Genomic DNA, 14,972 nt, shown 5'->3' with positions numbered 1-14,972 from the left:
GTGGATGGGAAGACAATAAAACATTGTTTTCTTTGCTGTGTGCCTGAAGAAGTGGAGTTTGCTGAGTGCAGCTTGGTTAGTCAAGACATGCACCATTCAAAATGCCAGCCTTGAACACAGAGGCACAATGCAGCTGGCACCTAGCACTGAAAGTAAAAAGAATCCCTTTTCCTCTGGGTGAGATATTCATGATGTTGAGGGCTTATCTCAGTGGTGCTCCAGTTACCACATCATTTTTTTCAGCCCAGAGACAGTGCTGCCTCTCAACATCTGGGGGCTAAGCTGTAGAGAAAGTAAGATATCCAACATCCTTCCATGTGGCTGTGATGTGTCTAAAAATGGTACTGTCAGTGCAGCAAAACCTTTCTTGGGGAGAAGGCTGGAGACCTCACATAAGTATTACAGCAAGAAGCCCCAGCCTGGTGAGAGCTGCATCCCAGATTACTGGCTTGGGTAGAAGACTGGTGATGCAGAGACTGATGGGTGACATGGCACGATTAGATAAGAGGGTATCACAGTTAATGGTAGTAAATTCTTAAGGGAGACTTCAGGGCCTTGAGACACCCGTTTAAGGGATCAGGAGCACAAGTAGTGTTCTCCTCTGTCTCTTTGGTAATGGGGAGGGGTGAGGTAAGTACCTGGAAGACAAATCAGATTAATATCTGGCTCCAAGCCTGGTGCTACTAACAAAACTTCAGGTTTTCTGGTCATGGGACAGTTTACAGGGCACCAGGGCTACTTCAAAGAAATGGAATACACTTGTCAGAGGGAAAAGGCAACAGGGACAGAGTTAGTGGGGCTCATTAGGAGGGATTTAGACTAGATTTGAAGGGGGAAATGGGCAAAACCAAGCTTAACAGATATAAGCCTGGGGGCAGCATGCTGGTGTGTGAGAGATGGTCTGCTGCTGACTTCCTTGGGTCTGTCATCTCGATGAAGGCTGGAGGTGGAGACCCTTGTAGCATCAGGGAGAGGAGGGTTAATGTGTTAAAGGCCAATGAAATATCTGAAAATGGTCACGTGAAGGTGACCAAAAGATAGCTGGATCAATAGCCCATCTGGAGTGCATCTACACCAATGCACACAGCAGGGGCAGCAAACAGGAAGAGTTGGAAGCTGTTGTGCACCAAGGAAAGTGTGACATCACTGCTACTATGGAAATGTGTTGGGATGACTCACATGACTGGAATGCTGCACTGGATGACTGCAGACTCTTCAGAAAGGATAGGCAAGGGAGGAGAGGCAGAGCGGCAGCCCTCTGTGTTAGGGAGTACCTTGACAGTTAGATGCCAACAATGGTGAGGATAGGGTCATATGTTAATGAATCAGGAGGAAGGACAAGTGGAATGTCATTGTAGGATCCTGTTATAGGCTGCCCAGCCAGGATGAGGAGGTAGATGAGGTGCTCTTTAGACAGTTGGGAAAACTCTCGGGATTGCTGGCCCTTGTTCTCATGGGGGAATTCAACTTACTGGATGTTTACTGGGAATACAAGACAGAAGGAAGGAAACAGTACAGGAGGTTCCTGGAGTGTGTGGAACTTCATCACACAGCTGGGCAGAGCCAACAAAGGAAGTTGCCTTACTTGAGCTGGTATTTGCAAACAAAGAAGGTCTGGTGGGCAATGTGATGGTTGGAAGCCATCTTGGACATAGTGATCATGAAATGATTGAGTTCCCAATATTCAGAGAAGCAAGGAGGGGGATCAGCAGAACTCCCACCTTAGATTTCTGGAGGGTAGACTTTCACTTATTTAGGAAGCTGGTTGCCAGAGTCCCTGGGGAGGCAGTCCTGAAGGGCAAAGAAGTCCAGGAAGGCTGGACATTCTTCAAGAAGGAAATCTTAAAGGTGCAGGATCAAGCCATCCCCATGTGTGAGACGATGAGCTGTCAGGTTAGAAGAACTTAAGGTGGCCACTGCTGTAAAAGACAATAGGAAAAGCTTCTATAAATATATGAGCAACAAAAGGAGGGCTAAAGGGAATCTTCACATTTTAATGGATGAAGGGGAAGCTTAGTGACCAAGGATGAGGATAAGAGATACTGAGATACTTAATGCCGCCTTTGCCTCAGACTTCAGTAGTAAAACCACCTGCTCTTTGGGAACCTGACCCCTTGAGCTGGAAGGCAGGGACACGTTATAGAATGAAGTCCCCTGAGTTCAAAGGAAAATGGTGTGTGACCTGCTGCTTCACCTTGATGCACAAAAGTCAGTGGGGCCAGATGGGATCCACCTGAGGCTGCCGAGGGAGCTGGCATATGTGCTCATTGAGCCACTCTCCATCATCTACCAGCAATCCCAATTCATCAGGGAGGTCCCAGTGGATTGGGGATGTGTGGCTGGAAAGCTGTCCTGCAGAAAACGACCTTAGGGTGTTAATCGACAGAAGCTGAACATGAGCCAGCAGTGTACCCAGGTGGACAAGAAAGCCAATGGCATCCTGGTCTGTACCAGAAATAGTGTGGCCAGCAGGACCAGGGAAGTGATTATGCTGCTGTACTCGGCACTGGTGAGGCCACACCTTGACTACTGTGTTCAGTTCTGGGCCTCTCACTACATGAAGGTCATTGAGGTGCTGGAACATGTCCAGAAATGGATAATGAAGATGGTGAAGGGTCTGGAGAACAAGTCTTATGAGGAGATGCTGAGGAATCTAAGGATGTTTATCCTAGAGAAGTGGAGGCTGAGGGGAGACATCATCACTCTCTACAATGACCTGAAAAGGAGTTGTCGTGAGGTGGGGATCTGTCTTTTGTTTCCAGTAATGAATGCTACCACAGGAGGAAATGGGCTCAAGTAGCATGAGGGGAGATTTAGATTGGACATTAGGAAGAACTCTTTTACTGAGAGGGTTGTTAAGCATTGGAAAGGGCTGCCCAGGGAGGTGGTGGAGTCACTATTCCTAGAGATATTTAAAAGACACATAGATGAGATGCAAAGGGATGTGACAGGCTTGGTGGTGTTAGATTAGTGCTTGGACTCAATGATCTTAAAGGTCTTTTCTAACTGTAACGATTCTATGATGTATTTCCTCTCAGAAGTTCTTCGCAGCTGAAGAGGCTCTGTGTTTTTCACACTCTTGATGCTTCACTAACCTTTGATGCTAAACAACAAGTAATGAAAGAGATCTCAAAGCAGCTTGTCTGTAGGATATTGCACTGCTTCAGGAAACTGAAGCAAAAGTTTATTGCAAAAAATGCTGTGGTGAAGGACAGTAACTTATTTGGAAAATAATGGTCTGCTCCTTTTCCCTTCATAAAATTTTCTTCTCTTTAAGTGGAGACTTAGTGCTTGGCAGAAACAAAGTGTGGCCAATAAAGACTGTATGAGGAAACTGTTGGAGCTTCCAGGTGGAGATAGGATCTGTTGCTAAGTGGAATCTCTAGTATGATGAGTGTCCCAAATCCAGGAAAAATGCTCTAATACCTATTTCTTTGTAACACTTAACTGTACGCAAATGATGAACTCTTTGAAACGGGAAATATGTTTCCATTACGTGTATGGTTAGGCCTATCAGAACAGGGCCACAGTTTTGACCTGAGGGTGTAGATGCTACCTTGATAAACGGGAATTACTTTTCTGAAAAGCTTGGGTTAATCTTGGATACAAAAAAAGCAGCAGCATTCACTGGGGATATCATTATGGCCATTGGAGAGAAGATCATGCTTTGCTGGAGTATTACCTGTCAGAAAAGAAGCCTTGGACCAAGAATCTTTTGGGGCGTTATATGACATTTAGCAAAATCATATCCGTTAGGACGTGCTTTCCTGCAGCAGATCCAGCTCTGTGTCCCATTTCCGGCTAATACAGCACACAATGGGACTACAGATTTCTAAGGAAATAAATTCTTTCCAAGCAGTTGTCGAAACTGTTGAGTCTGGGGAAATATATAGAGATGGATGGGATATGTCATTCTTAAAGGGATGAGTTATTTAAAGCTAGTCTGGGGTATGCTGTTCTTAAAGGAATGAGATATTTATTAACAGACTTACATATTCCTGTAATGATTCCAGTGAGAACAATGAAAATTGTGTCTGAGTCAACATAAATTTAGAGTTAACTTTTAACTTAAGCTTGGAATTTTCAAAGGCACTTAGTGTTGACTTAACTCTGAGCTCTTCAAAGTCAATCGGAGTTTTATGATTTACGTCAGTAGAAACAAAAATTACTCTGATAGAGAAAGCTTCTGAAATCCCACCCTAAATTGATGAGTAAATACTTTCACTCCTTTTCTGATTCACTCCTGATAGATGCATATTATTTTAATGTGGATAGGTTGTTTCAAACAAGTTGGATATTTCCCTTAAGAATGATTGAATTTAAAAAGCAAATCTTAGACTCCTCTATGGTAGGGAAACATGTCTTCTGTATCTTGCAAAGGGCTGACTGCATGAAAGCTTTAATGTATACTAAATAAAAATAGCCTAACTTTTCAAATTCATTTGTTAGATGCCTAACCGTACCATTAAGACATTGGAGATCATTTATATTCTTAAAATAGTGCTCAGGTGCTTATAACAAGCCTTAAGATACTCAGCTGATAGTTAAATCCATAACATATGCCTCACCTGGAAAATATGGCCCTGAAATAGCTCTTCAAAATTAAATTTCCATGTGAGTTTTTCCTATTTTAGGCCTCATCTCCAGCTGGAAGACTAAGATTAATTTCTTTGAGAGTTAACTCTTTTACGGCAGCTGAGCATTGCATCCCAAACCCTTCTGGTTAACCATGATCTTTAGAAGAACTTGATTGTGCTTGATTGGTGAGCACTGGGAAATATGTAAGATAACAGAGCTAAACCAAAGCGGCACTAAGGGGAAACTTTTGAGTGAAATCTTAGTCCTCATAAAGTCAATTGGAGTTTTGCCACCAATTGACCTGGGTTCAGGATTTTGTCCCTTAACGTCTCTAATGTCTTTGCTTTTGATGACTTGCTATGTAAGTCTTCATGATATACCAATGCTAGTTTATATGTTCTGAAGACCTAGTGGCTGGTAAAACATAAGACACAAACCTAGTGTAAACCTCCAGTGTGCTTTTATTTTTGTCTTCTTCAGGCACTAAGGGATGTGTCTTTTTGGCTACTACTCTGCTGGAGCTGAAACTTTCCCAAAACTCACAGCTAAACAGTTCAGTGTGTGTTACATGGGACAGCTACAGAATTCCAATTACAGCAATGGTGAGTAGCACTGAGACATGTAATCCTCAAATATAAGTCATTACAGAGGCTATAAATGCACCCAGGAGCATTCAGAAGATAAAACAGAGACATTTAAATATAAATATAAAAAAAGACCTTCAGGTCACAATACTCTTTGTCAGAGGTATTATTAGGCATTCATTTGGTGTATCAGAATGATTTGCAAAATGAGAATCACAGCCCATTTTCATTAGGCATTATAAAGTGCTTGCAGAAAGACTCTTGGGCATCTAAGATTCACATGCAAAGAAAACAGCTGCTGAGAGCATGATAGAGGAGAGTCAGAAGCATGCAGTGCAGTTTATTTACATATATGTATTTGTGTTATACACTCTTGATGCAAAGATCAGACATCCTGATTGATCCTTTAACCTGCTCATCAACCAGCTAATTTCCTACAGACTCTGTAGAAGAAATGAGTCTTGAGAGGGGATTTGGGGGAAGATTTAAAGGAGGATTTGAAGTCTTTGGCTACTGGTTGATCAAGTTTTCTATCGCTGACATTAATTGACCCGTGACTTATGACTCTTGTGCTTACACGAGGTTCTGATCAGATATCATTTCTTGAACATGAGATACAACTGTGACGTTGAATGTTATATAGTCATTTATGTACAGTGCTACTTGATGTTTATGCTGATCAGTAGTAGAGTATGAACATAAATTTAAATGCCAATTATTTTATGTTGCATACACCACTGAATACCCACCATGATGCAAGAGCTCTATGCAACCTCTGTGTACAGATACACAGGTTTAGCTGAGTGATTACACATCTGTTTAAATTATAAAGTAAATAATAAAATGTTTGTCCTCATTACTATCATCACAGCATTTTTCTAAGAAAAGAACAAATTCCATTTCCTGGATTCTGTTTCTCAGTTGAAAATGAAAGATACCTTGAAGACATAAGCCGTGCAGTGTTGTTGCTTATATAGCAGCTTTAGCCAGGATTCTTTGCAGTGTTTTTTCTGGGGGAGGAGAATAGAACAAAAAATACTTAAGTTTATTGAGAAAGGCTTGTGAGCATTTCACCTCTTGCAGGGTATACTTTTCTTCTGTTTCCTTTCTGTGTGTTTACTGAACTTGTCCTGTGTGGTGTGCTGACAGCAGTCAGATTCCTCGACTGTTTTACAAATTGTTTAATAAATTCCTCAATTTGTTTTAAAATTTTCACTTGCAGGCAGTGAAAAACCGAATTAATCACTTTAGACTCCTAGGTTCCTCTTTGTTATTATTGTGGTTATAGTTTAAACCGTCTCATTTTAAATGCCAAAAGTTTGAGGCCTAGGAAAATGTTATGGATCCTTCAAAACTTGCATAGTGATGCTCAGTATCAGAACCAGCTTGTGACCAGTAAGTGCAGCAATGGCTCCCAGAAGTACTCTGCATTAGATGCAGAGGTATGTACTCTTCTATGGCCAAAGACACAGAATCAGTCACTCACCCTGCACCTCCACTTTCTGCCTTCAAGCTGTAACCAGACAGAAGACCCCACCCATCTCTCTTCTAGGCACGCTGCTTCTCTGTTCCCAAACTCACCTTACTCAAAGGCAAACCTTATGGAAGAGGAACCTAATCACAAGCTTCATTACATGCTCTGCCATAGCAGGCAAGTGAATAAGCAGGGTTCAGATTGTTTCTTTCAGCTGAAAACCGTATGTGCTGATTGCAACTTTGTTAAATACATAAATAACTGGAGTCCTTCCAATCAGAGCCAGCCAAACCTTTTAATCATATACAGAAGTGTTCCTCGTGACATAATTATGCTATCCAGACTCCTTCCTTCACTGGGAAATATTCTGTCAAACAGTAAAATAATTAGCATGGATTTTAAAATCGGCATTGACATTCTAATGTCTAATTAGGTAATTGTCATTGGCACAGCAATACCTATTAGGAGCATGCAATTTGTGGAAGGGGTTTGATGGAACAGACTGCAGGTGCAGATGGTCTAACAGCAGGACTCTTACCCGATGTAAACAAAGGTATTTTAATTAGCCATGTGACCCTGATCATTGTTAAAAGGTAAGGGCTGTGCATTCATCTTCCCACCATCTACTTCCTGGTACTTTCAAGGGTAATGTTGAAATACCTCGACCTATGGTAAATTGCACACAGTCTTGATTGAAATTCTCTTCAAACCTAATTATTGTTTCATTTGGCTTTTGGCAACATTAGCACTATGTTGCAGTTGGCTTAGAAGCCTTACCTAGTTGCCGGGCTATTTTTGGTTTGTAGATCTCAGTTGCTAACCTACACAAAGATACCAACTTTTGCTTAGTGTACCAGGGAAGACTTCCAAGATGCTGAAGTTTAGTTTTCAGCAAGCCTGTGCTGGAAGTACTTTAAAAAATGCAGAAGACCTGAATTCTATAAAATGATAAAAATCCCTCTCTGATGAGTTTGCATGTAACTCAGCACAGATCCTAGTTAAAATAATTTTAATTGAGAAAACACAAAAGAACAGACAGTCCTGGTAGCTATGAATAAACTTGAAGTTAGAAACACAAGAGACCCCAATGACTCCCTGTCCTGTTTTCATGAGCTGTGGGAGAAGTGCTGCATATGTTAGATGTTCCAGAGCAGACATTGCATCTGGCATCTGAAGAAAAACTTCATGGAAACTTTGTGCATTTTATTCTTCTCGTTACTGCAAAGTAAATAAATATCAAAAAAAGTGAAGGAAAATCACGACTGTAATTTTTTTTTCTGGTGACACTTTTATTGATGTCTCAGTTATATGACAATTCTTAAATTACAGTAATAGTACTTTTTATTATTGCAGTTTGACCTTAATCACATTTAGGTTTTTAGCACTTAATCACATAACACCCAATACATGTGCTTCATTGCAATAATGCAGTCCCATTTAATGTATTCAAATTGTTCTTATCAGCAAAAAATGAAGTATTTGTAGAGTTGGGGCCTTAAACTGTATGCTGCTTAGAGTCTGTCCATGTGGTGTGTTTTCTGCAATGCTTCACTCAGTGAGTTACAGATTACTAATCTGCAGGGCTGATATTCAACTAGAGCAAAAGAAACACTTCTATATATCTTTCCTCTGTCTCTTCTTTTTGGAACCTGTTGGTGCTGTGTTAAGGCACAGGGCTACAGTTCTCCAGCCAGCCTGCAAATGGCTATGTTGTAAATATTTATATATATATATATATATATATATATATAATGAAGTCAAGAATAGTTCTGCTGGTGTGAAAGTGACTCCTGAAACAATTTAATTTCCAGTCTGAGTGCAAGTATTTTATCAGCATCAACATTATAGGTACAGGTATAAGATAGCTGAATGGTTACAAAGGTAGAACTTGGTGCTCTGAAGCTCTCATTATCGATGGTGCCCAAATCTGGTATAAAGGGCTTGAAAGTTTAGCTTTTGCCTAGTTCAGGAGGGAAGCACTAGTGCTTGAGTTCAGACAACGATAGGGACTGAATGTGAGGGCCTGAATAAGGTGCCAAGTTACCTCTCTTCTCAGAAGAAAGAGCATGTGCATCCATGGGTGGAAGAATTCACTTTGAGAAAAATTTAGTTATCGGCAATGTCTGAAAAGAGGGAGCACTGGCTGACAAGGCTGCTAGCTTGGCTGTTTAAAAAATGTTTGGTAAGAGCTTGCTAGGATGAGCCTAGACCACTGTAAGAACTGATTTAAAATGTGTGAGGGTTTTGTTCGGCTCTTTTGTTTTCACATTTGTGAAATTGTATTTCTGAAATCAGAGCTGAAATGTGTATAGTGCCCTTCCAGGTCACTTCTGCAGTCAACATTAAATCTTTCTGATTTACAGTCAACTGTAAATCTTATTATATACAGTTATAGTAACAAAGTTCTTCAAATTCTTGAGCAGGTAAGACGTATGAGAACACAGCAAATGTGCTTCTTTAAAGACAGTTGCAATGGCTGCTCAGGCATATTTAAAAGAGAATCTAAACTTTTTTTTCTAGTAATTTTTGGGGTGGGAGGATCTCTTAGATTCTGGAGCACATGGTAGATCTTGGTTATTTCATGAGGGACTGTTTCATGACATGGCATTATGGATGATGCCAGACAGATTCTGTAATTAAATGTTCAGTGGCCTTTTGACTTTGTATTCAGATCCATCCAGAGCTGTAAATTGAAGAATCTGTATTCCTAGTAGAGATCATATAGACTATGTACATTATTTCTTTTTTTTTTTTTTTTGAAGCTATCTAATCCAAACACAGAAACATTTCTCTAATCAATGCTGAAACATAAACTTCTTTTATTATCAAGTTAAGGAACTTTGGGAAAACCTTTCATCTTAAGAACTGTGTGGCTTATGTCGCTGCTTTCTGGTGAATGTGAATGTTGTTCCACTTGTCAGGCAAGTGCTATAGAGACCTTATTGTTTGAGTGTGAAATAATGTATATTTGTTAGTTAATGAGTTCAGTCACCACGAGATAATCCTCAAGTGACACGACGCCCGTCTGTTCTTAAAAATAAATAAATAAAGCTAGAAATAATTCAAATGATAAACACACAACATATCTCTCCTACTGATGCTGGGTTTAATTATGGGGGACAATTACCTACCGTAGTCAAAGGATTCGCACATTAATAACATTATATGGGGATAATGTCTCTAAGCTGCTATAGCATTTAAAAGCTGGTACTTATGCTGCAATCCAGATTCCGTCTACCCGTTAGTCCTGTCTGGATTATTGCTACATTATGTAATGTGGTCTCTTGTGCGTTTTTTACTATGTAATTAAAATGTGGGTCTGACTTATCCAGTCCACTCTAATAAACCAGCCTTTAATGAGTGAAATAATTATAATAATAAATCCTAGATGATTTCTGAACTTCTCCATTACTCTTATATGACATTTGTGTTCAAGCTATACAAAGGCTCAATTAAACATATAAGTACCTAACTCTATTCAATTTGTGTGCAGTAGTCTTCTGAGAGCTTTTGTCTGGTTTTATCCACAAAAAAACTGCATTGAAAGGGTAGAGCGGATAGAGAAACTTTCTAACTGTGCATTCCCCGCTGCTCTTTACTCCCGCACTTTCACAGGGGAGATACACGCTAAAACCTGTCAAAACTTAATCTCTTGCATATCCTTCTTAAATATTGCGTTTTGTGCTCTTCCCACTGTAAAACCTGTTACTGATCTCTCCTAAGAATGAGTGAAGGATTTGTGACAATATTACAAAAGCACAGGTAATTAGAAAATCACAGGAATATTGCTGATTTCTTTTTTTTCTGTTTGGTAGAAAAGTGCTGCTTTTTGTGTCATTTTTTTAACACACTCATTGGATGAGCGTAGTTTACTTTAGAAATAAGATTTCTTCAGTGGGCATCAGTTTTCAGTGGAGGATGACAGATCAGTGGCTTGATTTAATGCTAGCTGCTAATTTTCAAAAGTTTTGAGAAACAAAATGAGCCATAACTTATTCACACAGTAAAATATTTCCAAGGGTCTAGCACTTTTTTGTGTGTGTTTAGTAGAGGTTGTTGTAAGTATAGTGTGCCTGTGCTGAGAAGTGTTACAGCTGTGCCTAATTTACATTATAACTGTTGTGTTTTCTGGTGAAATTAATGAAGGTTTTTTTCTAGGTTTTGGTTGCTTCGTGATGATTTTTTTCCCATGTCGATACATTAATAACTCAATCAGATAATGATGTGCTTTCATTTTGTTTTACAGCACATATTTGGGAGTACTGGGAAACTCTCTCGTTGGCTAATCACAAAGTTAAAAATACAACTATAAACAGAATGTGCTGCTTTATAGGTGGGGTAGGTACTGTAGCATAGATCATTGCAATTCATATTGATTCTGGAGGTGAATATTAATTTATGTCATCTCTAGATTTGGTCTTGGACTGTAAGGGTTCTAATTTTATTGCCCTCTGTTGCCGTTTATTTTTGATAAAATAATAGAATCTGCCCATTCTCTGTAAATAGCAGTCTGCAATTGGAAGTAGAGCTTTTAAGATAATTTCCTGTTAAAGAAGGGGTGTTTTTTTCATAGAACTTGCATCAACCTGAGTAAAGTAATCCATGTACTAACGTAATAACTTCCTAATATAGATATACTTGAATTCAAACGAAGCTATAGCATGTAATCTCTTTTTACATTAAGTATAGCTTAGGTAATACTTTCTCTTGGGATATGCTGAGGGGTTTTTTTTCTTCTAAGCCATTTTTAGGCTTCAAAAGCATGCTAGTAAAATATTATATCAATCAACCTGAAAATGAAGTTGGAACAGTGTACCTTTATCCAAATTGCTTTAGCTAATGTATATGTGCTAGCTTTCTATAGCAGGCTTTGTAGGAATCATCTTTTATTAGAGCAAGAGAAGTAGCTTGGGAAAAAGAAGTACATAGTCTGAAAGAGAAACAGAAAACTTCTTCCAAAGAACACCTTGGGAACTGTTTTTTTAATTTAATTCCATGTTCCTCTATTAGACAACTCGAGGAAGAGGCATCATTGGCACCTGTGGAGCAGTGCTGTGGTATTGCCATGAGAGAGGCAATTTCCTCAAAGGTCTGTGACAGAGGTGGCCAGCAGCTGTGGAACAAGAAGGTGAAAAAGCATGATATACCACAGAATGAGTGCTTGTTTTGAATCAATCAATTTTTCTAGCTAGTACATACTCCCAGGGCTATGGGGTGGTGTTACAGCAGTGGTGGATTCAGACAGCACACCTCCTAACCTATAGGTAGCTTCAGCCCAACCTCTCTGAAGGAATCAGAAACAAACAATTTTAATAAAGATACACTGTGTATCTTAACCATCAAGACAAATTACAACACATTCTTTGAAACTGGGGCTAGGAATTAAAAATCCTGACCTGACTGAGTACCAAGAAGCGTGGGCTCAATAGATACACTTGCTTTATGGCATGCTGTAATTTCCTCTATTAACCTAATTCTACATTTCTCGGGCTATAAACTACCTGTCTCTTTCCTTCTGCTGAGAGAGAGCCACATTACCATGTCTTTCCTCCCTTTCTTTCCCTCCCTTCTCTATGAACATCCCCTCTATTTCACTGGTGCCAACTACCTTTTATTTCAGATATGGTCTTATAAATACTCATCTTAATTGCACTCTAAGCAACTGTTGTCAACTTGTTTTTAGCTTTGAAGTCTGTTGCTTCTATTTCAGACAAGAAATAGAAGAAGCCCAAAAACTTGTGTTCTCTCTGACTACACCAGTTGGTTTAACAAGGGACGTTGCCTCTAACTACAAACTTGTCTTGCTTAGTTTCTATGTAAGTGTGGGGCTTCCTGGATAATCAGGATCGAGAAATTAAGGATGGAGTGGTTGCTTTATGGCACTGCCCTGTTGGTAGATGCATGTGTCTCATTTTTATCAAGCTTTTCAATATATATTGCTTGTTTGTTCCCACCCCTGTAGCTGCCATGATGGTGCAGCTATATACGATGGTGTATACCTTGTTCTGAGGAGTGTATGTATATATAGGATGCCTTTTTTGCTTAAGAGCATTTATTCTTAAGATTGGAAATGCGTACTGGCAGGTTTTGTAATTGATGCACTGATAAGTCTGGTGTCATCAAGGATTTGCTCATCCGTAGTTTGCTTTGATGACTTTGATGGGAATGAGAGAGTAGTCAAAAGCTGGAGAGAAAACTTGAACTAAGATAAATGTCAGGAGCAATGATTGGGCTTGTGACTGTTTAACAATTTCTTGGTTAGGGTAGGATTTGCTCTATATAGGGCATTCACTTTGTATTGTAATGAGTCAGTATACTGTTAACACTGCTCATTAAGGGAGATGAACTGTTTCCCTGGAGTGTTTTCCTAGTGGATGAAGATCATAAAGAAATTGATGAGATGGGACTTACGATTGTTCTTCTCACAGATCTAATGGTGTATCAGGGTCTGTCTCTGTATCTCAGATTTTTCAAATGTGTTTTGGACAGTTGCTGACTCCATGACATGGATCTGGAGGTCTTCAGTAATGCTAGTTTGTAGGTTATCATTTTGTATGCTGATATGATTGCAGATCTGCAATTATTTGGGTCTGATACTCTCTAGAAAGATGATTTTAATGGAAGTATTCTAGATATATTTTGATGAAGGAAAGTCTTTTACTGAATTTCTGTTGGGAAGAAAAAGAACAAAAAATTTTAGCCATATGTTTGTTAGCTACAACTCACTGTTGGTGCAGTTACCTAGAACCTGTCTTACAGTGGGCTGTGAAATAGTTGAATACTACATGCCCATCTTGATGATTATTTCCTAAGGTTAGTCAAAATCAGTTGTAGTTTGGGAATATAAAGTGGATGAGCTTGAGAATATATTTGGGTTTGAAATCTGATGGTTAGACATCACCTTGTAGACGCTCAGAGGAGTCTATGATGTCAGAGAGGTAGATAGAGAATGAAGTCACTGAACAAAACAGCCATATGTATGGCTGTCAGATATTTCTGTGAATTTTGATACCTCCTTCTCAAGGACACTATGGATATCTACAGGTCTCCAGACTTGCCTTAATTATGCATCATGAAGACCATGTGAAAAATATTCAGGATGAGAATGAGAAATCAGAGTACCAGTTTGTCTAGGAGCTGTCAGGCAATGGATCTGGTGGTATATATCTGAGCTCTTGAATGAAGCAGAGGTTGTAGGATCTTTCTTAAGTTCCTTGTAGTAAGCTGTGTTTACTAGTTTTATTCATGTAGTTTTTGCAGATTAGCATGGTGGTAGCTTTACCTTTGCCTGCTCCTGATGAATGAATCATAAGAATCTTACAAACTTTGAAATCTCTGTTAGTGACTTCATTAAAGTTCTTTTGTACAGAAGTTACTTCATCTCAGCTATGAAAAAAATCTTGGAGATGCAGTTGGTTTAAAGAAACCCCAAGCCATTAATGTCATAGAATCATAGAATGGTAGGGGTTGGAAGGGACCTTTAGAGATCATCTAGTCCAATCCCCCTGCAGAAGCAGGTTCACCAAGATGAGGTCACATAGGAACATGTCCAGGCAGGTCTTGAAGACCTCCAAGGAAGGAGCCTCCACAACCCCTCTGGGCAGCCTGTGCCAGGGCTGCATCACCCTCACAATGAAATAGTTTTTTCTTATGTTTAAGTGGAACTTTTTGTGTTCCAGCTTCATCCCATTACCCCTTGTCCTGTTGCTAGCTACTATAGAAAAAGGGATGTCCCAACCTCCTGACACTCACCATTTAGATATTTGTAAATGTTAATAAGATCTTCCCTCAGTCTCCTCTTCTCCAGACTAAACAGCCCCAGTTCCCACAGCCTTTCCTCATATGAAAGATGTTCCAGTCCCCTGATCATCTTGATGGCCTGGGGCTGGACTCTCTCCAGAAGTTCCCTGTCCCTCTTGAGCTGAGGAGCCCAGAACTGTACACAGGACTCCAGATGAGGCCTCACCAGGGCAGAGTAGAGGGGGAGCAGAACCTCCCTTGACCTGCTGGCCACACTCTTCTTGATGCATCCCAGGATGCCATTGGCCTTATTGGCCACGAGGGCACGTTGCTGGCTCATGGTTAGCTTATTATTAATCAGCTCTCTCTCTGCAGAGCTGCTCTTCAGTAGTTCGACCCCCAGCCTGTTCTGGTGCATGGGGTTGTTCCTTCCCAGATGCAGGACTCTGCACTTATCCTTGTTGAACCTCATGAGATTCCTCTCTGCCCAACTCTCAAGCTGGTCAAGATCCCGCTGAATGGCAGCACAGCCTTGGGTGAGGTTGTGGTGGCTTCCCAGGTCAGACAGTTTGAGTGGTTTATTCTAACTAATCTTG

The sequence above is a fragment of the Colius striatus genome, chromosome 11 (genome assembly GCF_028858725.1).
Source record: "Colius striatus isolate bColStr4 chromosome 11, bColStr4.1.hap1, whole genome shotgun sequence".
In the NCBI taxonomy this organism is placed as follows: Eukaryota; Metazoa; Chordata; class Aves; order Coliiformes; family Coliidae; genus Colius; species Colius striatus.
The sequence above is the reverse complement of the archived record's forward strand: the minus strand, read 5'-3'. Positions refer to the sequence as shown.